Source organism: Micromys minutus (genome assembly GCF_963924665.1).
Source record: "Micromys minutus genome assembly, chromosome: 6".
Classification (NCBI taxonomy): Eukaryota; Metazoa; Chordata; class Mammalia; order Rodentia; family Muridae; genus Micromys; species Micromys minutus.
Genome location: NC_137975.1, coordinates 6,702,409 through 6,725,659, shown reverse-complemented (window position 1 = coordinate 6,725,659; position 23,251 = coordinate 6,702,409).

The following is a 23,251-nucleotide window of genomic DNA, read 5'->3' as shown; positions in this document are numbered from 1 at the left end:
TTTGTCAAAGTTTCTTTCTATGCCTTTCCCATGGTCATGGTGCTATGACTATGTACTATTTCGAATTCACTCACTAATATTCTGCCATCACTGTGTCTTATTGAGGCAACCCTATACCCTATGTTTTAATGACACTCTTCCACGATTCATTTAGTTTCTTGTGCCCTGTTTTACTGTCACTGTGCCCTATTGAGTCATGATTCTTATGGTGACCTCAGAGTGGCTTACTGCAAAAACACTAATCTCTTACATCATTACTTTGGCCTATTGTGCCTCTTTGTGCTACAGAAGTCTTCACTGTTCCTCATTGAGTGATTACCTTATTGTGAGCTGTATTGTAAAATCATAGTGCCCCATTGTGCCATAATTTTATCCTATTACACCATCACTGTATCCTGTTATGTTATCATCATGCCCCATGGGTCCATCATATTCTCCTATTGTGCTATCATGGTTCCCATTTGTGACATCACTATTTTAAATTTTGTTGTCACACTGCAATATTTTGTCATGGATGGGTGCTGTGTTGCCATCACTATGCACTGAGTCATCCTTGTGCTCTACTGACTAATCAACTTGACTGATTATTCTATCACTGTGTCCTGTTGTACCACCATAGTGTCTATGTGTGTCAGCATTTTATACTTCATAAAATCATTATGGTCAAATGTCATCTCAGTGATTTTGTTTGCTTCACTATTGAGCCTTGTACCTTTGTCACTTTGAACCTGTACCTGCAATTTCCTAATTTGCCATTTAGTGTGTCACTATTGTGTAACTATTTTGCTTCATTTTGTAATTTCAGTGCCCATTGATGTCATCTGGCTTAAGGTTGTGCCACAGTTTTGGTCTATTTTAACACCAGTGTGTTGTATTGTGCCATCTCATTGACTAGTTTGTCATAGCTGTGCCATATTGAGTCATAATGTTTTAAAATTTTCATCACTCTGACATAGTGTGCCATTGTTGGCCCAATTTGGCTATCATTGTGGCCTATTATGCCATATATGATTTTGCAGTCACTGTTCCTTATCTTACCATAAGTTAACCCAGTTATGCCATTATAGTAGTTTTGTAGGCCATCACTGTACCATTTGGTCATCATAGTTTTAGACTCTGCCATCATTGTGGCTCATTGTGTATCACAGTGGCAAATTATGCAATTACTTGATAATACTGTACAATTACTATCCTATTGAGATATGAGACATTGTGCCATTACAGTGTTTTATGGATCTTCTTCAGTGATCTATTTATTGTACTTGCTGTGCCCTATTATCCCACCACTGAATACTACTGTGTAATCCTTGTGCTGTATTGAGATCTTGGACTGATTTAACATGCAAGCATTGCCACAACATGACATCACAGCATCTTTTTGTAATATTATCATGTACTACCAGGGCACATCATTTGCCCTGTTAAATTACTATAGTATTGTTTGGTGTCATGAAGTTCACCATTATGACATAATTTGCCTATTGTCCCAACACTGTACTATGTTTAGACAGTACAGTGCTTAATGTGTCATCACTATGCCCCAAATTCTCACCACAGATGCCATTACTTGCTCCAAGCCACCATCAATGTCTTATTATACAATTTCATTTAACAATGGTGGGGTCATGTTATCGCCATTTGACATCATTTTCACATCTGTTGTAATGTTTGGCCCAGTGACATGACCAGATACATCCTCTCAGACAAGCTGAAGTATTTTCTAATGATGCCTATCAGCCAAAAACTGCATCTACTTTTTTCAAATAACCTGACCACTTGGCTAGAAACAGCTTCAATACATATTTCTTTGACTTGTTTGGTTGGTTTTAAAAATACCATTTCTGGGGCATAAACACAGGTTCTTACACTTGATCAGGACACACTTAACAAGCTGATATTATCCCTTTTAGGTATAGAATAATTGAACCCTATTTATCCAAGTTCCTTCTCACAAGGTCTGTGTTAATATCACCTGAGCTCTTAGACTCTCTCCTTTCTGTCCATATAATAATAGGAACAATTAGAAGTTGATTAAAAATTCACAGGCAAATTACTGAACTTCTTTTTATCTTTTTATCTAATCACATGGTCAAAAGTTAAGATTATGAACATGTTAAATACCCATATTTATTTTCAATTCCCTTCAAGCAGGCAAAGGCACCTAGTTAGCTCTCACTATAAAAGTGAGTACTTGGTTTCTGTCATAAAAATGTTAATAGAAAAAATTAGAAATGTAACAGAGTCCTGAGAAGCACAAATATCATTATCTCATTGTGAGGGGAAAGAGTTGATACTGTTTCTTTTTTGTCTTTACCACTGAAAATCTCTGTGGCTTTGTCATTTTCTTTTTTTCTCTTTCCTCTTCTGTTGAGGGAGTGGGGAGAGCACAGTAGAAAAGGGTCACGATTATTATTCAGGTAACCAGATTAAAATTGCCAAATATTTTAATTTACACTTATGCCTTTATTACTATAAATTATATTTGTTCTTATTTTAATTATATATGACTCCATGTTCTTTGTCAAAGTTAAAAAGAAATTAATTCTTTATGTGTTGTATAACTCAGCCTCTTAGGGATCACATCTGAATCCCTAAAGGCTACTATGTTCTGTAGCTTCAGCTCAAGCCCTCTGGTCTTTTCCCTACAGGGGCCATCAAGACTGATTCTGTAAACTTAAGTTTCTTGATATTAACAGCATTGGCATTTCTGGATCAAACTTGCACAGTGTGATTATCAGTGAAGTTAGGAGACATACACTCATAGGCATAGTCTTTCTACTACATAGTCTTGTTTTATGAATGCCTGCCACTTGTATAAGGTGTAGAATTGGGAGTAGAAGAATGGATTCTTTGACCTTTGGGTCCCATCTTTCTTTGAGAAGTTTTAATGATATTGAAATCAATCATATATATATATATATATATATATATATATATAGATATAGATATAGATATAGATATAGATATAGATATAGATATATAGATATATAGATATATATATATAGATCTATATATCTCTTTATTTATATATTATACATTGATATATACCCATGTATTTATATATTTGTATGTTCATCAATTTATAAAGTTTTTAAAATATTTCTATTATCTACCATCTATATCTATTTATCTATCTATCTACCTACCTATCTATCTATCAATCTATCTATCTACCTATATATCAATCATTTTTTTCATCATTATTGTCTCTGTTTTTCACATCTCTCTCATTTCTACTCAAAAATATGAACTTTGTATATACCTAAGCTTTGATGATTTTCTTCTGTATATATTGAGAGTAAAGTGCATAGATACCTGAGATGGAAAACTCCTGATTTGAGCCATAATATAAAACTTAATGCCATCTTCAAACAAAGTCCTGAGCATGCTTGTTTACCTGGTACAAACTCATACTATTTAATGAAATGTAGCAAGCAGTGAACAAGGGTCTTCATAGAGTTTAGTTTCTCACTTTCCCTCCTCTGTTTCCTTGGATTACTCTAGACTAATTACTTACTCATATTCTTTATGTGTATGTTATTATTTGCAAGTAAGTTGTATATTAGGCACTAATTTGCATTTTGTATGAAGACTAAACATCTTATATTCTGTAAGGACTAAGAAAGTTGCAATGTATTAGTTATATTTTAAGCCCCTTTTCAGTACTTGGCTTTCATTGTCTGACTGAGAATTTAGCAATATGTTTTTCATAATCAGAGGTCCCAGTCTTGATTCTGCCATCTCCTAGACCATGAGAAAAGTCAGAAAACCTCCAGCATTGGTGTCTTTGTCTGAGGAAAAAAGAGTCTATTGCAGGTGTAATAAGGTATAGTGTCTTACAGTCCCTTAGTAAAACTTTAGGGGGTTATAAGTCCTCTTTGATTTTGTGTAGTCTGATTCTATTAGCACATGCTTTCGAAATGGAACCTTGTTTAGTCATTTCTATGAATCATTTCTTTTCTTTTCCTTATTGCAAGGTATATGAGTTATTTTTTAAATTGTCAAGACAGAATACTCAACAAAATAATATTAGTACAGACAGAATCTTTATTTTGGCTACCAGAGTGAGTTGACTCTATGTCATGTGTGAAGACACTGTAGCTGCAGGTTAGTGAAATTTTTAATTACTTTGATTCCACAGTCAGGAAGCAGCAAGATGACTGCTGTTGACTAGCTGACTTAGCTTTTTACTTAGTCTGGGTCTTTAGCCTATGGGATGAAACCACCCACAGTGACAGTGGGACTATCCACCTTGGATAGCATAGACTGGAAACTACAGTGTCTGCATGTTTAATTGTATGGTAACCCTAAACCCCATCAAATTAGTAAATTAGATTAAACATTATGCAAAACTAAGCACAAGATGCAATATGAATATATATATATAACTTAAAGAATTTAGTTAACTCAAAAGTTGGTCTAGATTATCATGCAAATAGCTTACCCCTTCATGAAAAGTAGTATAACATCAGTAGGTGTTATGTGACCACAGAAAGCAACCCTTTGGTACATTAATTTTCTCTGAAGTAAAGCCTTCTGAGAATATAGTTCTTGCATTAATGCTCTGTTTCTAGCCAAGTGGCCAGGTTGTTTGAATAGAAGTAGATTCAGTGTTTTTGGCTGCATATTCTAATGATAGGCATCATTAGAAAATACTTCAGCTTGCCTGAGAGGATGCACCTGGTAATGTTGTTGAGCCAAACTTTGCATATGGCCTGTTAGCAATATTCATAACTTTCTACTAATGGGCTCAGGCAAATGTCATTTCTATTCATATGTCTTCCAACTAATTATGTGTAACCATTCTGATTGGGACAAGTAAGTGATGCGCTCTTGATAGATAATTTACATGCTGTGAGGGCACATGAGGGGTTCAACTCACATTCACTGGATTAAAATTTATTCACATATCTATTATTTTATTTTTTATCATTTATTCATCTATCATCTACCCATATGTATGTATCTAAGTATCAACTTACATGATTTTTATGTATCTATTAATATGTGTATGTATCATTTGTCACCTATCTATACATATTTTTCTATCTGTTATATATTATCTGACAGTTATGACTCAATCTATATATAAGTCACCCATTTATCTGCTATCATTATATGTCACCTACATGTCTATCAGTCTATTGTCTCTTTGTCAATTTTAAGTCAGTGCTCACCTGTCAAAGACTTACAGTCTGTGTGTTTCTCCTGGGTCTAGCCACTTCATAGGTCACCATAGAGGATACTTGCTTCTTCAAGTGCCCTGATTTAATATTATTCTATACATATTTACTTGAATATTTGCATTTCCTAGTAAAGCAGCTGGTAGTCCTGTTTCAGAAAGTGTTTGAACCTTTAAGAGGTGGTACATTAGTCAAAGAAATGATTCAATGTAGAATAAATCATAAGGTTTTATAACCTAGCCCTATTTTTGTAAATGTGCCACTTTCTGATGACAGAAAAAATGTGAACAGCCACCTCAAGTTCCTGGGACAGTGATATCTCTGCCATGCCTGGCTGCATTCCTTCTTAACAGGTGAGCCAGAATAAGTCCTTCATCCTTAGAATTACTCCTACTCAGGTGGGTGATAATAACAAGACTGAAATTTGTGTGTGTTTGTGTGTGTGTGTGTGTGTGTGTGTGTGTGTGTGTGTGTGTGTGTGTGTGTGTGTGTACCTATTCTTTATATTCTAATAATGGCAAATTATATTTGTGTTATTTCTATTGTGGTGGAAATAAATCTATGGAAGGAAATGGGTTAATTTTGTCACCCTGTGAATATCTCTATGCATCGTTGTGAGGAGGTCAAGTAAACAGTAATATCACAAAAAGATTCATGAATACAGAGAAGTAAATCTACCCAGGTTACCCCTTGCTTAGATGCAGCTAATGGTTTGGTTGTCAGTCTCAAACAAATTGAAAAGAAGCACAGGTGTGTTTTGAGCCAAAATTGCCAACGTCCAAATTGAGTCTGCATTGTATACATTCCCAGGAGAGATTAAAACAGCTCTGTGAAACATTTCCTGCAACTAATAAAAACTGTACAGTGCTGTGTGCTGGGGTATCTGCTTAAATGCCAGTTTCAAGCTTCATCTATGTTGAAGATAAGTTTGCATTACATGATGTGTTGGTCAGAGTTTCTATTCATGTACCAAAGATCATGACCAAGAAGCAAGTTGGGGAGGAAAAGGTTCTTTCAGCTTACACTTCCTTATCACTGGACATCACCAAAGGAAGTCAGGACAGGAACTCAAGCAGGACAGGAAGCAGGAGCTGATACAAAAGCCATGGAGAGATGCTACTTACTGGCTTGCTTTCCCTGACTTTCTCAGCTTCCTTTCATATAGAATCCAGGTCTACCAGCCCAGGAATGGCACCACCCACAATAGGCTGGGCCCTCCCCTCTTGATCACTAGTTGAGAAAATGCCTTACAGCTGGATCTCATGGAGGCATTTTCTTAACTGAGGTGCCTTTCTCTCTGATAACTCCAGCTTGTATCAATTAACACAAAACCAGCCAGTACATAGGATAATCTCATTGTTACCATAGAAAAAATGAGTGGGAGAAACAGATTTTATTGCTTTTAAATCACTGACTATAATACAATTGACAATGAAGATGCAATACTTGGAGTTAGCCCATTCTCAAATTAATTAGCCATTTATGTTACCCATGGCTGGCATATATGGTTTTTCAACAGAAGGCAATTTCTTCTAACAGAAACATTGGGAAGGTACCTGAAGATCACATCCATTTCCAAGAGGCTGGGTACCAGTTTTGACACTGATTCATCTAAACATTAAGAAAGAAATTATTCTCCCCTTTAACACAACACACAGTGAAATTTGAAAGCTGAGAATCTGCATTGGAATCAGAATTTACTTCATAAAGCCTGATGATATTTCCATGAATTAGACCCTGTAGAAAAATCTATATGAGTTTCAAGGTTAGTGAGTATTTCTAAGTAAAACTTCTAACAAATACCCACACAAGAAAAGAAGAAAAAGGAGGAGGAGGAGGAGGAGAAGGAGGAAGAGGAGGAGGAGGAAGAAGAGGAGGAGAAGGAGGAGGAAGAGAATGAGGAGGAGAAAAAGGAGCAGCTGAAGAAGAAGAAAAAGAAGAAAAAATAGGATGGGGAAGGCATAAGAAGAAAAAATTAAAGAAGGAAGAGAAAAAGAATTAAAGAAATAATGGAACAAAGAAGACACAGAAAAACACACTAAAAACAAATTGAATAGACTGAGAGAAATGGAGAAACAAATCACTATGATTGGGGAAAGGAAAAATTCAGAACCTCTACACTTGCAGTAGTTCTACTGTAACTGCTGTTATAATGAAAATGCCAATCCTAGAAAATGGCTGCATCTAGAAAATATCATCCTGAGTGAGATAACCCAGTCATAAAGAACAGATATAATATGCAGTCACTGATAGTGGGAAGCTAACCCCAGAGGCTCTCACTGCCCCCAGAAACAACTCACAGACTGTATGAAGTCCAAGAAAAAAAGAAAACAAAACAAAAAAAAAAAATAGTCATGCTCAATCCTTACCCACCAAGAACACATTGACAAATTCCAGGTTGTACCCTGTATTACATGTACTGTCTGCTAATTGTTTTTTAAAAAAAATCTTTACACACCAAGAAAACTTTGACTATTTCCAGGTTGAATCTTGTTTTTCATGTACTTTTTGCTCATTGTAACTGGTGGGATCTTGATCACACTATCAAACCTTAAAAAAAAAAAAAAAGTACTGAGAAAAATGTATTATATACTTTTATGCAAAAAATGCTTAAAATATGTACATTTATCTTTGTTCTTTAAAGTAAAGTTGTTAAAAAAAAAAGAAAATGCCAATCCTATTACCAAAGACCTGACTATGAATCTCTATGATGGAACCTAAGGTATTTTCAAAGGTGACTGAATTCCAGGAAAATGACAGACACTCTAACTTCTATTTCCAAGGAACTTTTAAGGGCCAGGCTACTAGTGGTAGAGTCTCTCTCTACTCATATTATGCCAAATTGGCCCTGCCTATTAAATTTTTCCAATCTTCTAAGTCACAAAAGAAAATTATTGTTTATATTCTTAAAACGAAAACTCTCCCCATGCTTCATCTGCTACCTAAGACTTAGTGATCACTTGACCATCAACAAGCACTATAAGCTTCAAGCAGGCAACACGAAAACCCTGCATTCTGCCTCATAACTTTTTTCTCAGACATCTACCTTATCATAATATCTGACTTGTGTTGAAGTCTCAATTATCCTCAGAGAGCCCTTCCCAATGCTGTCATTTCATAATATTAACAATACCAATTCATTAAGGTACCCAAAGGAACAATCTTCCCGAATATCTCCATTGAGCACTGACCAGAGATCTTTGAAAAATAATTATTACTTTACTTTGTATGACACAAATTTGTGTATTCTTCCAAAATTAAGAGCTGTATCCCAAAGAAGGAAGGCAAGTTTGTATACAAACAGATGACCCTGTACAGCTACTACATGGTTAGTTAAGAGGCAGGTTTTGCTTATATATATATATATATATATATATATATATATATATATATATGAATGAGAGAAAACACAGAGGCACCATAATGAATCATATGCCTGGAGAGAAAGTAGAATGAAAAAGGTTAGCAGACTGAACTAGGCTGCAAGAAGAGAGACTTTGGGGAGGAGGGCAGAGTTGAATACAAAGCGAAATAAAGGGCAGGAAAGAAAGAGAAGAACGAGACTAAGCATAGCGAAAAGAGCTGGTTATAACAAGAATGTGAAGCTCGGGGATTGAAAGCCCCTAAGCTGGAGTAAAGAGCTGATAAAAACCACAAAATCATCAAGGACGCTGAAATATGTAATAGTTATCTATGATAGTGAGGAAGTGTGTAGGCCAGCATGCACTGTGGTATATCAATAGTTATCATAGACAAAAATTTGTTCTTGCTGCGTGTAATACAGAAATTTACTTAGAGGGGATGCAGCTTCATATGTTCCCAAGAAATACTGACATTTATTTAACTGTCAGAATTTGGGGAAATCACATTTCCTATGGACCTGATAGTTTACCCTATTTAAGAATGATGCATGGTCTTCTTCATTACCCTTTGCTAAGGAGGCTCTCTTCAACCTTTTGGTCCCTGAAATCATCTGGACCAAAGTACCCATTTCACTTTTCACCATTGTTTTATCCTCAGGAAAAGTTGTTATCAAACCTTTGGTCAGGCCTTTTCTTGGTTCTTTCGATACTCCAAATTGGCCATCTGTTCTCTCAATGGCATGCAATTCTTTCTTCTTTTCCCTGTTCATGTTTGTGCAATGTAGGTGAGTGTTTAAGGTGTGTGTACATATATGTGTATGTGGAGGCTAGAGGTTGATGTTCAATTCGTCCTCCATCACTCTTCACCTTGTGTTTTCATGTAAGCATCTCACTGAACCTGGATCTTATGGATTTAGCCAGCCAGTCAACTGCAGAATCTGGGTGCATCCATCCAGTCATCCTTACGACCATGTTGTCCTATCTACTTTTTACATCAGTTCTGGAGATTTTAACTCTGGTCCTCATGCTGTAGAGCTACACTTGGGTCACTAAGTCTTCCCCAGGACTATCTGTTTATCTCTTTCCATGATACTCTCCCATGATAAAATGTGTTTTCTCCCTCCCATTGTCTCATGCTATAAGCACTGTATTTATTCACATTTACTTTTCAATTACTTCTGCATATAGTATAAGATTAATATAACCTTTGTATGTGCATTAGATCAGTCATCTTCTGAAAGAATAAATGTAAAGAAAGAAGAAATTAGTCTCAGAGTAATGATTGTCATAAAAAAATCTAAAAGGCTTTTAAGTTTTGGAAGTTGGCTACCGGGTAGTTCTATTGCATTAGACCAAAAATGGGGTCTTTTGAGTGACTATGTACATCTTCATATGTGACTACATCATGCCTTTCATTTCCTATCTTACCTCCGATCTTAATTGGCAAAATGGAAACGGACAACTGATAAGTTGTCATTAGTTTTGTACTGATGATTTTATAACTCAGTGAAAAAAAGGAAAATGATAAATTTTATGAATATTACTTGTCAATTGTGTACTGATTGCTTCCAATTTCTAAGAGCTATGAACATTAATGCATTTGCTATTCTATGACAAATTGAACAATCAAAACTCCTAATATAATATTTTGCTTTTGCCTTCTGACAGGATTATATTTTTTTTTCTTTTGTGCTTAGGAAACATACTCTCACTTATCACTTCAAATTGTAGCCAAGGCAAACAGAGAACAAGCCAACCATTGCTGTTAAGAAAGAAAAAAAAAAAACAAAACAAAACAAAAATAAGCCTGCAGTCATGGTTGGAGCATAGGGTGCCTTTGCCAACAGCTGAAAGAGGTCATGAGAACAGATGCTGTTTGAGAGGTAGCAGAAGCTCTTTGGTAGGCATGTTTTATTTTCCTTGCTTTTACAGAGAGAAGCAGGCTGTGGAAGAGGGCACCAGGAAGCGCAGTTACAAAATATTTGGTTAAGAGTCTACAGACACTTGCTCTTTCAACTCTTTTAATGGCGTTATTTGAGATATGTGAGGGCTGTTGGGTGTGAATAAAATGCACCAAGGGGGTGCTATATTTATTAATAACAGTACCAAAATAAATATAATATTAGATAATAGTCAACATATATACAAAGAAAGACAGCTTAATCCACTATGTTCTGCATGTGCTTTAAATCGGCACTGGGAAGAAAAGTGCTTGATAAGCAAGTATAATATCAGAGTTTAGATCCCAGAGAACCAATGTGAAAGCTGTTTTTGTCTACCACTTTCTTTTATCTGGGTTGATTCGCTTTCACAGACATTATTATATATAAGTTATCCATTTTGCTTTTTGTTAAAATGAGATAAAGCCTTAGGAAATTAAGTGGATATATAAACTAATATGTTACTAACAAATTCTGAGCTCAGTCGAAAAATACTGAAGAGTTCATTTTGTGAAAGATGCAGTGTATGGCAAGATCCATGAATAAAAAGGAAAACAAACAGAAAGCGAGCAAACAAACAAACACACTTAGCTCATAATCAGGAAGAAAAAAAAAATTTCCTGAAGTCTATTTCTCTGGATACCAGTAAATACAGAGTGAAGTCACTTGTTTTAGTATCAAGTTTCAGGGAAAAGTTGTTTTTAATCTGCCTTGCTGTATGTAGAGCCAAGTGTCAAAGGAAAACTGTAGTATAAGCTGTGGAATAATTCAGTCATGTGCTTCAGATAAATTGTAGCCTCCAGAAAAAAAAAAAAAAAAAAAAAAAAAAAAAAAAAAAAAAAAAAAAAAAAAAAAACCTCTGGCTGCTGAAATCTATCAAAGTGTCAGTACAGTGGTCACACCTTTCCATATGCTTTCAACATGACAAATAAACCTACTCCAAGATCAGATTGGCTTGGAGAAATCAGGCAAAAAGTAATCACAGGCTTGCTACTTCTCTGAACTGTGCAATTAGGGTAGTTAAATTGAAAGTTTTTTAAAGTGTGAAAGTAGTATCTTACACAGAAAGTCCAAAAGCAATATATGACTTTTGTGATGGAAGCTGTTGTGATCACATGTAAAAATGAGCAGCCAAGAGTTCTCTGTGCATTAAGTGAAACCAAAAGTTATGAATAGTAAAGGACAGGGCTCCAGGGAAAAAGATAAGGTTGGTTATGAGTGGAATGACATAATTATCAATACCAAGATATGTAAGAGAGGGTTACAAATGTACATGAAAACTAATGTAGAGAAAGATCAAGGGGACTTTACTTAGTAAAGGACACTTACTGAAAATGAATGGGCTCATGACATTAGAGGGATCAGTCAACGATAGTGCATGGGATGGAATTTCCTAAAGTGCATGTTTTGCTTTGATCCAGAGCATCAGATGGAATCTACAGTCTTAGATAGTTTTCAAAATTCAAAAGGAAAACACAATTGTCTAAAACATCTAAAAAATTCTGTGACTTTCAGATTTTTCTATGCAAACTAAAGTTTGACTGAAATACTGACTTATTTGTATACCTAAGATCCACAGGTCCACATAAGGAGAAATAACAAAACTAAGTATGACAAGATAACATAAATTACAAAGCCTAATATACTTACTATCTGACATTTTACCAATAGCATTTCCAACTTCTTGTCTAAAGAATTTTGCTTACTTTTCATTATTTGGGTTTTTATGAGGGTTCTATTTTTTTATTGATTTTATATACACACACATTATATATATATATATTGTGTGTGTGTGTGTGTGTGTGTGTGTGTGTGTGTGTGTGTGCATTTTTAAAATGTAAAGTTGCAAACCAGAAGAGGGCATCATATTACAATAACCATTATTGTAAGAAACTGTGTTGGGGCTGGAAATTGAAATTATGAATTACCGAATATCATAGAACTCTGCATTTTTCCAACTATCTTCTCCCAGAATATCTAAATTGCTTCTCTATTTTGTCAGTACAAAATACCATGACTAACACAACTCATAAAAAGAAGCACTGTTACATTTTGTTTTAGTTGTACTTTATATTTATTGTAATTAGTAAGATTTCAATGCATACTATCAAACCCTTAAAAAAATCAAGTACTGACAAAAATATATTCATGTAGTTTTATGTCAAAATGCCCTTAAATATCTGTACGTGTATCTCTGTTTATTTTTTAAATAAAGCTGTAAGAAAAAAAGAAATAATTTGATTGAGAGGGAGCTTTATAGTTTCTCATTTTAGTAAGGGGCATTGTAGCAAGCACAGGCATAGCAATGGAACAACAGCTGAGAGTTTAAAGGTTACATTTAATCCACATGTATAAATCAGATAAACCAGAGAAAGAGAGAGAGAGAGAGAGAGAGAGAGAGAGAGAGAGAGAGAGAGAGAGAGAGAGCATGTGCAATAGAAAACAATAAAGAGAAATAGAGAGACAGAGAGAGTCAGAGTCATAGCAAGATAGAGGGACAGCAACTATAAAGAAATGAGTTGTACCTGAATGAAAGGGTCAGTAGTAAATTTTTAGCCTCTGGCATAGACAGGACATAAGAGGTGGAATATCTGGTAGGCAAAAAGAGTTCTGGGATAGTGCCAGGCACTAGAGTGTCTCTTGGGGATATGAGAGTAGTACATGTGCATGGAACTTGAGCCCAGGTAACCATCAGCTTGACCAATTGTTTATTACAATAAATCAATTATTTTAAGTCATGATTTAGTCAGAAAAGAGCCTGGCCATATAGCCAAAATAGTCTGATCGAATTTGTATTGATTATGGATCCATATGTTTTTGTGTGTTTGTGAGGGATTAGTTATTTTTATGTTAACTTACATGACAAGTTAGTTGATTAACTACCTTAATGTTCATGGTACAATCACAGAATCCCAGGCTAAATAAAAAGAAAAAGCAAGCTGCGCATTAGCATTTATCTCTCCTTGTTTCCTGTGATTAATAAAAGAACTGTGTCACTAGGAAACAAATTCTGCCAAGCCTTTTCTTTTACCTCAGGATGAGTATACAGGATCTGTAGTCTAGAAGTAGTCAATGCTAATTCTTAAGCTGGCAGTTAAATTTGGTAATATATAAACATCTTCTACATGGTACTAGTTTTGGCATCACAGAGCACACAGGACTGAAGAAATCATGGAGAGAAGCTGAGACATGACACCTTATGGAATGTGGGAGTTTATAATAAAGCAAGAACCACCACTGAAATTTTGTAAGCCCAGTCTCAGGGGATGATCCCAGTGTACAGGAGATAAGAGATCTTTCAAGTGACCAACAAAGAGGTTGACAGGCGTGTAGTAAATATGGCTCAAGACTGTGAGAACTGATATGTGTTGTGGTTGGTGGAATCAGAGAAGTAGAGTTGCATGAGCCCTTTGTAGCACAGAAGATGAAAATGGATTCCTGGATATTGTGCTACAGGATTTCATTCACTCTTGGAATTTGCTTTTGTTTGTTTGCTTGCTTTTTTTTTCCTGATTGTTCTTTGGACCAAGAAAACACTGACATTATTTCATATGTTCAGGAGCCCACATTTAAGAAAATGTGGTTCTTGTAAATAGACTACAATTGTAAAGTATTTGAACATGAACAAAAAAGGTTCGAGCATCTTAAAAAATATGTTTTATATTATCATTCTAACGTGAGATCATAGAAATAAAGAAGAAATTACTTTGTAATTTAATGGTTATATCTCTGTGTCAAGACTACAAGAGGTCATTTATATAGGTTATGTTTCATCTACTTCACATAAACTAGAATTATGTTAGAAGAGGAAACCTCAATTGAAGAAGTGATTAAGATGTGGCATGTCTACCAGATATTTTCATGATTAATAATTAATACGGCAAAGTTCATTCAGTTGTTAGCAGTACCACTCCTGGCAGATGGCCCTGAGTAGTAGAAGAAAGCATTTGAAAGTTCTAGGGAACAATTCCCCCCTTCCCCCCAGACCCCCAGCCTCCTGCTCATTTGAGTAAAGATTCCAAAAAGAAAAATAAAAAAATAAAAAAACTTAGGGGAACAAGTCTCTGGATCAGTGTAGAAGCAGTCAGATAAAACTGCGGTAAAATCTCTGTTTGAAAATGGCATAACCACTTAAGCTTTAAACAGGACATCTGTCCCCAAAGTGCCCTCATTTGTTCAGCCAAATTGCCCTGCTACAAAAGGCTGCAGTGGCAAAGGACCACCCTCTAAGAATACCTCCAATTATCCTTCCTACTTTAACCACTGCAGCCAGACCCTAGACTCACAAACAGCAATTTTTCTGCTTAAATGTATGAAGAAATATGGGCCGGAGACAAAGCTAGAGATAAATCAAAAGCTGTTGGCTCATGCTGAGAAGCTCCCTGGCAAAGGGTGTACCCTTACTAAGAGACCATTTTCTTTCCATCATTCATCAATACAGGCTCAGCTTGTGGTAATCACCAATAATGTGGTCCCCATAGAGCAGATGGTCTTCTTGCCCCCTGCACCTCAATTTGGAGGTTCTGTACTATATCACCAAGAGTAAGAAAAGGTTTCAAAAAATGGTCCAAAGAAAGACAGGAACCACTGTTCCCTGCACACAGTTTTGGAAGGACAATGGCACTCTGGCTAAGTTGATGGAAGTTGTCAGGACCAAATTCTGGACAGGCAATGAGAACCACTGCCTCTGGGTAGACCAAAAACTGGGTCCCAAAACTTTGGTTTGCACTGCCAAACAGGAATAAGCAAAGGCCAAACATCTCACCACTGAACTATGTTTACAGGGCATTATTAAACATTGTGTAAAGGCATCTAACCTTTCAATTCCTCTCTCAAATCAATGAAAGCAATGTATGATAGCCCTGGCCTTAATTGTGATGCTAAGGCTGTGTTCCTCTGCTTACATCCCACCTTTCTCTCTGCTGTTTTCAGATATCCTTCTATATCCTCTGTGGGTTTCCAAGCTCATCTTTGAAATGAACTTTACATTTGTTACCCTTCATGAGAGTTTGGATGAGAAATATTTTCCGAAGGCTCAGATATTTAATCATGTGGGTCCCTATCAATTTTCATACCAAATATTTTTGGATCTTAAATGGTGATCTATGTTTAAAATCTTCTTGGTTTGCAGATTATTTCTAAAATAATTTAAATAATTAATTATTTGAAAAATTATCTGTAGGATTTTTTTTTTTAATTTTGTCTCTTTCTGTTCCGTGCATCTTTAGTTTTGGTCTTGCTATCTTTCTTTTTGTGTATTTTGAGTTGGTAACTGTTCTCCCTATCTCTCTCTTCTTCTCCCTCTCCCTCTTCCTCCTTCTCTCTCTCTTTCTCTCTGTCTCTGTCTCTGTCTGTCTCTGTCTCTCTCTTTCTCTCTCTGTCTCTTGGTCTCTCTCTCTCTCTCATACTATCCATCCCTCAGCCCTTACCTTACCTTCCATCCATCTCTTCTATTATTGTTGTCAGTATCCTATAGAAATGTGGATTTATCAGTCTCTCTTACTAGAAATTGTAGCTAGTTTTTTTCTCTCTAAATTGAGGACTTATGATAACTTTATGAATTTTTTTTATGTTTTTGCTTGAAGTTTGTCAAGTTCTTTTAGAAAACCACATGGTCAATTCATTATTGCTAATTTTTAAAACTAACATATCTAGCAGTACTGTTTTCCCTCTTTGTAAATATTCAAATGTTATAAAACTCGATAACTATAAGTTATATCAAATGCTTCATACTTTTTTCTTTACTTTACCTTTAATGTTATTTTTAAGTGGCAGCACTGTTTTGTATTTTATAAATTTGCAAAAATTTTAAACCCTCTTTAATTTTTTAGAGCTAGAAATATTATAAATTTTCATTACATTTTATCAATGTGGTGAGATTTTAATTATATATTGTATTTTTATTTTAAATTTTATTAGCTTATGGTTATAGTTAAGAATTAGTATAATAAATACAAATTGAGCTATCCTCTGTGGTGTACTTGACTACTTCATATACATTAGACAAAACTGTTTCTTTAATTGAATGTAAATTTTTCATGCAATGTGTTCTGATTAATGTTTTCTTTTTCCCAAGTTCTCAAAAATCTTTCTCACTTTACCATACATCCATATATCCAAATCTACAATCCTTATTATTCTATTATTAAAAAGTAAACAGGAATCTAAAATACTAACAATAATGGTGATAATGATGATGATGATGATGATGATAACACACATGAATAGAATGAAGCAAAGAAACAGGAAAAAAGCCAAAGGAAAAGCATAAGAAACACATACAGACTTGTATACACATGTGCTGATACACATATAAATCCAATAAAGACACAAAAACCAGAAATTAGAACTTATGAGCTAAAGACATGTAAGGAAAACCAAACAAACACACAGAGAAACTATATCTCTATCAACCCACTCCCACAAAAAACCTCCAAAAATATGAAGTTAGTTTTGTCTTGGATATCTACTGTTGATCATGAGGCCTGTAATTAAATGTTGTTTGTATACCCATTGATACTCCAGTAAAGAGAACTAAATTTTTCTCTGTGGGCCTTTACCAATTGGAGATAGCTTCTAGGTGTTGGATGGAAACATGTATCCTCTTCTCCCAGTGCTAGGCTCCATCTGACTTAGACCTGGCACATGTGCATGCTGCTACAGTAACTATGAGTTCACATAGGTATCAGCTTTGTTACATCTAGAAAACCTTGTTTTCTTTCCCCTTCCACTTGTCTTCATGAAGGTACACTCATTCCTAATCACCCTCTCCACCCCATTGCCTTGGCATTCCATTACATTGGGAAAACATACCCTCACTGATCTAAAAAGGCCCCTTCTCATATTGACACCAGACACTGCTATCTTCAGCTACATATGTAACTGAAGCCTTCGGTCTCTAGATGTGTGCTCAATGGTTTTGTTTTAGTCCAAGGGAGTTTTGGAGAGTTTGTTTGGTTGATGATATTGTTCTACACATGAGTTTGCAACTCCTTTCAGCTCCTTCAGTCTTATATTTAGTACCTTCTTGGGTTCCTTGTGATGGTTAGCTGTAAACATACTCAGTTGTGTCTGTGTTACTCTGCTAGAGCCTCTGAGGAGGTATCTCTATCTGGATCCTGCCAGTAAGAACTTCTTGGCATTTGCAACAGTGCTTGGATTTTTTGGCTTCATATGGGGTAGATCCCCAGGTGAGGCAGCCTCTGGATGATCTTTTCTTCAAAACCTGTTCTTCTCTTTGACCTTGTATTTCCTCCTATGAGTGTTTTGTTCTCTCCTCAAAGATGGACTGAGGCATCACCATTTGGCCTTCCTTTTTTTGAGCTTTATAAGATCTGTGAATTATTTCTTGAATATTCATAATGTTTTGGGGCTAGTATCTGCTTGTCAGTGAGTGAATACCATGTGTGTTCTTTTTGATTGGGTTACCCGACTCAGGATGATAGTCTCTAATTCCATTTATTTACCTAGGAGTTTCATAAATTCATTGTTCCTTATAGCTGACTAGTACTCTATTGTGTAAATGTACCACATTTTCTGTATCTATTCCTCTGTTAAAGGACATCTGGGTTCTTTCAAGCTATAGATAAGGTTGCTAAGAACATGGTGGAACAAGTAAAGTATCCTTGCTATATGTTGGAGTGACTTTGGGTATATACTGAGGAGAAGAATAGCTTGGTCTTCAGGTACTACTATGTGCAATATTTGGAGGAACTGCCAAACTGATTTTTGAGTGGTTGTACCAACAACAGGATAGGAGTGTTCTTCTTTATCCACATCCTCAACAACATCAGATGTCATCTGAGTTTTTGATCTTAACTATTCTGACTGATGTGTGGTGGAATCTCAGGGTTGTTGTGATTTGCAGTTTCCTGATGACTAGGGATGTTTAGCATTTATTTAGGTGCTTCTCAGCCATTTGGTATTCCTCAGTTGAGAACTTTTTGTTTTGCTCTGTTCCCAATTTTTTTAATAGGATTATTTGATTCTCTAAAGTCTAATTTCTTCTGTTCTTTGTTTACATTTTGCATTAGCAATCTATCAGATGTTGGATTGGTAAAGATCCTTTCTCAATCTGTTGGCTGTTGTTTTGTCTTCTTGACAGTGGCCTTAGCCTTACAGAAAATTTGCAATTTCATGACGTACCATTTGTCTATTCTTGATTTTAGAGAATAAGTCATTGGTTCAGGCAATTTCTCTCTGTGGCTGTATGTTCTAAGATCTACTTCACTTTCTCTTCCAATAATTTCATTGTACCCAGTTACATGGGGAAGTATTTGATTCTCTTTCACTTGTGCTTTATACAAGGAGATAAGAAAGGATCGATTTGCATTCTTCTGAATGCTGACTGCCAGTTGAACCAACAAAATTTATTTAAGAGGCTTTTTTTTTCCCATTCAATATTTTTAGCTCCTCTGTCAAAGATCATGGGTATGTGGGTTCATTTCTGGGTTTTAAACTCTTTTCAATTGATCTACCTGACTATCTCTGTACCAATACTATGTTTTTTGTTGTTGTTTCTTATTTATTTTTACTATTTATTATTATTATTATTATTATTATTATTATTATTATTATTATTATTATTATTATTATTTTACAATTGCTTTGTAATATAGCTTGAGGTCAGGGATGCTGATTGTCCTGAAAGTTCTTTTGTTGTTGAGAATAGATTTTGCTATCCTAGGTTGTTTTGTTATTCCACAAGAGTTTGCAAATTGCTCTTTTCAACTCTGTTAAGAATGGAGTTGAATTTTGGTGGATTTTAATGGGATTGCTTCAAGTTTTTCTTCATTTAGTTTCATGTTGTCTACTGGTTTGCTGTATATTGATTTTGACTATTTTTAGGTATGGACTTTGGATTCCTGATCTTTCCAAAAAGTTTAACATGAAGGTGTGTTGGATTTTGTCAAATGTTTTCTCAGCATTTACTGAGATGATCTTGTGTGTGTGTGTGTGTGTGTGTGTGTGTGTGTGTGTGTGTGTGTGTGTGTCTGTGTTTTGATTTGTCATATTGTTTATTATGTTGGTGGATTTCCATATTGAATCATCTCTTCATCTTTGGGATAAAGCTTACTTGATCATAGTGAATGATTGTTTTGATGTGTTCTTGGATTCACGTGCAAGAATCTAATTGTGTATTTTTGTATCAATGCTCATGATGGAAACTGGTCTGAAATTCTCTTTCTTTGTTGGGTTTTTGTGTGGTTTAGGTATGAGTGTAATATTGGCTTCAAAGAATGAGTTTGATAGTGTTTCTTCTGTTTCTAGTTTTTGAAATAGTTTGGAAAGTATTGGTATTATGTCTTTTATAAAAATCTGATAGAATTCTGCACCGAACCCATCTTGTCCTGGGCTTTTATTGCTTTGGAGCCTTTTGATGATTGCTTCTACTTCTTTAGGAACTAGGGGATTTTTAAGATGGTTTATCTGATCTCAATTTAACTTTGATATCTTGCATCTGTCTAGAAATTTGCCCATTTCCTATATATTTTCCAGTTTTGTTGAGTATAGTCTTTTGTAGTGGGATCTGATGATTGCTTACATTTTCTCAGTTTCTGTGGTTATGTCTCCACTTTAATTTCTGATTTTGTTATTTGGATAGTCTCTCTGTACCCTCTAGTACCTCTGGCTAGGTTTTTATCAATTTTGCTGATTTTCTGAAAGAACCAACTCCTGGTTTCTAAACGCGTTGAATAGTTCTTTTTGTTTCTGCTTGCTTGATTTCTGATCTGAGTTTGATTATTTCCTGCTGTCCACACCTCTTGGTTGTATCTGCCTCATTTTTTTCTCTGCGCTGTCAAGCTGCTAGTGCATGTTTTTTTTTTTTTTTTGCAGATTCTTTTTAGAGACACTCAGAGCTATGAGTTTTTCTCTTAATACTGCTTTTATTACTTTGCTTAATTTTGTGTAAGCTGTGCTTTATTTTCATTAAATACTAAAAAAAATATAAATTTCTTACTTTATTTGTTCCTTGACCATTTTATCATTGAATAGGGTGGTATTTTGAAGACTCCTTCTATTATTGTGTATGGTGCACTGTATGCTTTGAGCTTTATTAGGCTTTGTTTTATAAATGTGCATGCCCTTATGTTTGGATTATAGATGTTCAGGATTGAGAGTTCATTTTGATAGATTTTTTTTCTGTGATGAGTAAAAAGTGTCCTTCCTTATCTATTTTGTTAACTTTTGGTTGAAAAATTATTTTATTCGATATTAGAATGGCTACTCCAGATTGTTTCCTGGACCATTTGCTTGGAAGTTTTTTTCCCACCTTTTAAATCTGAGGTAGTGTTGGTCTTTCTGTCTCAAATGAGTTTCCTATATTCAGAAAAATGCTGCATCCTGTTTACTTATCAATTTTGACAGATTATATCTTTTTATTGGGGAACTGAGTCCATTGACATTAAGAGATATTAAGTAGTAGTGATGGTTGGTTCCTGTTATTTTTGTTGTTAGAGGTAGACTAATGTTTGTGTGCTTTTCTTCTTTTGTGTTTATTGCATGGTTGTTTTCTTGCTTTTCCTTGGGTGTAGTTTATGTCCTTGTGTTGGATTTTTTTATTATCTATTATCCTTTGTAGGGCTGGATTGTGTAAATTTTGTTTTGTCCTAGAATATTTTGGTTTTCCCATCTATGGTAATTGAGAGTTTTGCTACACATAGTAACCTGAGCTGGCATTTGTGCTCTCTTAGGGTACATATGACTTCTGTCCAGAATCTTCTAGCTTTCATAGTCTCTGTTGAGAAGTCTGGTATAATTCTGATTGGTCTTCCTTTATATGTTACTTGTGTTTTTTCCTTACTCTTTTTAGAATTCTTTCATTGTTTTGAACATTCAGTGTATTGACTATTATTTGTTGGGAAGTGTTTCTTTTTTGGTCTAATCTATTTGGAATTTTGTAGACTTCTTTTGTGTTCATGATCATCTCATTCTTAAAGATAAGAAAGTTTTCTTCTATGGTTTTGTTGAGGATATTCACTGTGCCTTTTATTTGGAAGTCTTTGCCCTCTTCAACACCTATTATCCTTAGGTTTGGTCTTCTTATTGTGTCTTGGATATCCTGAAAGTTTTGGGTTAGAGGCTTTTTTTTTAGGTTTTAGTTTTTGCATTTGTTCTGACTGTTGTGTCAATGTTTTCTATGTTGTCTTCTTCTCCTGAGATCCTCTCTTCCAACCGTTATAGTCTGTTGGTGATGCTTGGATCTATGACTCCTGATTTCTTTCTTAGGTTTTCTATCTCTTGGGTTGTTTCTTCTTGTGATTTCTTTATTGTTTCTATTTCTATTTTCTATACTTTCATATGTTTGTTTGTGCTTTCCTGTGTCGCACCCAACTAGACCAGTAAGGAAGACACGACACTCTGGATTCTTCCTATGAGGTTGCAAATAACTTCACTTCTTTCAGTCCTTTTTGTAACTCCTTCATTGTGGCCCCCATGCTCAGTCTGATGGTTAGCTGTAAGCATCTTATTTTGCATCAATAAGGCACTGGCAGAGCCTCTCAGGAGACTTCCATATCAGGCTTCTGTCAGCAAGAACTTTTTGGCATCATCAGTAGTGACTGATTTGGTGGCTGCTTATGGGCTGTATCTGTACATAGGAGAATATTTTTATGGCCTTTTTTTTACTATCTGCTCTGCTCTTTGTCCCTGTATTTTCTTTCATGAGCATTTTCCCACCTTCTAATGAAGGAATGAAGCATTCATATTTTGTTCCCCCTACTTCTTGAGCTTCCTATAGTCTGTGAATTATAGCTTGGGTGTTCCTAGCTTTTGGGCTAGTATCCACTTATCAGGGAGTGCTTACTATATGTGTTCTTTTGTGTCTGGTTCTCCAAATTAGAATAATATTTTCAAATTCCATCCATTTGCCCAAGAATTTTCATAGCTGAGTGTACTCCATTGTGTAAATGCACCACATTTTCTGTATCCACTCCTCTGTTGAAGGTAATTTAGGTTCTTCCCAGATTCTGGCTACTATAAATAAGGTTGCTATTAACATAGTGGAACATGTGTCCTTTTATATTTTGGATCAACTTTTGAATATATACGTAGGAGTTTTCAGGTAGTACTATGTCTAATTTTCTGAGAAACTGCCAGCCCGATTTTCAGAGTTGTTGTACCAGCATTCAGTTCAACCAGCAAGGGAGGAGTGTTTATCTTTCTTGACATCCTAGGCAACATCTGCTGTTCACTTATGGTTTTAATCCTAGCAATTCTGACTGGTGTGAGGTGGAATCTCAGGATTATTTTCATTTGCATTTCCCTGATAACTAAGGAAGTTGAATATTTCTTTAGATGCTTCTTAGCTATTCAATATTCCTCAGTTGAGAATTCTTTATTGAGCTCTGTACACAGCTTTTTAAATTTATACAACAAAACATCAATGGGTTGTGCTCTAAGTTCAAGGATCAACAATGACACCTCATAATATTGCAAAGCTTCAGTAAGGCAACTGGCATTGTCAATGGGACAAAATGGTAAACAACATATTGGGAAAAGATCGTTACCAATCCTACATTCAATTAAGGTCTAATATCTAATATATATTAAGAACCCAAGAGTTGAAATACTTTAAATTACTAGAGAGCATTAACCACTTCTTTTTCCATTTTAGATAATTCAGTTATGTTTCTTTTTGTTCATTATTTGTTATTGTTGATTTTCTGTTGTTCTTTTCTATCCTAATTTTATAATAACTCTTAGCTATTTGGTAGTGAAACATAAGCCAACATACATTAATTTGGAAGCAAATATGACCTGAAAT